We start from the raw sequence: 2464 nt of genomic DNA, 5'->3' as shown, positions 1-2464 counted from the left end.
TAAAAAGGAAAAATTATAAAGGCTCATCATTTACAAACACAAGTTCCTTTACGTTGTTATGCATATTTTGTTAATGCAAAGCGGCTTTATAATGAAGTCTTCAGTTTAATTCATTTGAGAGAAAAAAAAGGATTTAAGGATTAAATGATGAAAATGTAGCTTTTAATCTTAAAAAAATTCAAAATCAAACAAGGTTTTGAAGAAAGTTTTACAAATATACATGTATCCATCTTCGGCTCCTGAATGGCAGGGCTGCTCATTCCTGGTCCTGGAGATCTACCACCACCCTGCCTGTTTTCCAGATCTCCAAGTCCTACTAGCTGCTGATTAGCTCAATCAGATGTCTCTACATTCCGATTGAATGAACACACCTGGTCCAGGTAATCAGCAGGAAACGGGGCTGGAAAACAGGCAGGTTGGTAGATCTTGAGGACCAGGAACGAGCAGCCCTGCTCTACGGGGTCACAGGGTTGCTGGAGCCTATCCCATCTACCGTTATGTGCAGGCGGGGTGAACCCTGAACGAGTTGCCTGTCTGTTGCAGGGCTACGAAGATGTTGAAACACCAATCAGCCTGTGATTCATGCTTTTGGACAACAGGAACAAGCCAGTTCACACCTTTGATCACAGGGATCCCAGACGTCAAGAACACAAAGACGACACTATATCTGTACACATTTGAACTAAAGTGGGAGGATTAGCCCCTAGAGATGAAACATCTCGTTTTCAAAAGGGTACAAACCAAATCAACACAGTACAGATAGAAATTGAATACACGTTACACACACACACACGTTGGCTCTCAATGTCCACATCTATGTAACGAGACATTTCAGAAAGATAAAATAAACACGTTTGTGAAAAAGCTGAACTGAAAAAATAAAAGCCACCGAAAGTTTATGGATGCTTAAGTAAAGGCATTGGGTAATTCAACAATTACAAGGATGAAATGGAAGGTAAGAATAAAGGAAGTTTGTTCCAGTCAGCTTTAACGCAAAAAGCTTATAAACGCTCTCATTTACTGAGGAAACTCTTCTCAAGGACCACAACCTGATGGAGGGGCGCTGTCACCTGGATAGACCTGACAGGTTTGTCCAGCGAGCCCCGCCCATCACTGCTAATGGAAGACTAAAATATATATATATATATATATATATATATATATATATATATATATATATATATATATATATATATATATATATATATATATATATATATATATATATGATTTCTCTATGAGGCTTTAGTGGCTGCACGGTGGCGCAGTGGTTAGCGCTCTTGCCTCACAATCCATTTTAATTGTCAAATTAGACATTTCTAAATGAATTTTGCTACACATTTACCAGAGAACTTTTTGAAAATGAAATGTCAAATACCATTTTCATTTTATCATTTTAATTAAGTGACAGAATAATCAGTGTTGAAGAAGAAAATGAAAAAGTATTTTGGTGGATTGCTTTTTCATTTTAATTTTGATTCAAAAAATGCAGCTTCATTTTGAAAATGAAAAAGCATTTCTGGTTTTGACTTTTATTTTTAATTATGCCACAGAATCGCTTCAATAGTGTCAAGCTCTTCACTCATGCATGACACAGCTTGCAGAAGGGGGGGGGGGTTCAAGGGCGGAGCCACTCAGCTCAACACTAATGGCCACACCCATGTAGAGGAGATTTTGGAAACAGAGAGAGGCTTTAGAGCACATGTGTCAAACTCAAGGCCCGCGGGCCAAATGTGGTCCTCCACGTCATTCTATGCGGCCTGCGAGAGCAGAAGTGTTTAATTTCTTAAAATAAAAAAGAAAAACTGGTGTGTATTTAGTCATAATCAAGGAATCGGATTTGAAATATCGGATTGGGCAGCTATACATAAGGACTTAAACACTGTCCACATAACCTAACCTGACAGAATCAAATGTAAAAGGATTTATGCTAGAGTAATAAGCAAATATATGTTTCTATACAACTGTAATTGTCACTTTAAAAAGTTATAATAAATAATGAGGGATTTAACATTAAGGAGTATTTACATTCATTTTTCATTACATTTAGTTACATGTATAACTTATATCTTGCCATTTGAGGACAGCCACTGTGCTGATGTGGCCCTCAGTGAAAATGAGTTTGATACCCCTGTTTTAGACAAACATGAAATATGTTACTATGTACTTAAGACATTTAGTTTATGATTTTGGTTAAAACTTTATAATCATAAGTAAAACATCACTGGGAATGATTTTATTCAAGAAAAATAATGTTATATGGGGACTTTAAAGAAATAAATGATTGTTTGTTCTTCCTAACGGATAATATGATGATCTATGTGCCCATTTGAGGGCTTTTTTAAAATTTAAAGATGTTTTTTTGTGCCTGTTTTCTCATAACAATGACCGTTACAATCTCGTTTGGACCGTTTTTTTGTTAGATGAAACACCAAGTCCAGAGTGACACACAGTCCTTCCAGTC

Source organism: Oryzias latipes, chromosome 7, assembly GCF_002234675.1.
Source record: "Oryzias latipes chromosome 7, ASM223467v1".
NCBI lineage: Eukaryota > Metazoa > Chordata > Actinopteri > Beloniformes > Adrianichthyidae > Oryzias > Oryzias latipes.
The sequence above is the reverse complement of the archived record's forward strand: the minus strand, read 5'-3'. Positions refer to the sequence as shown.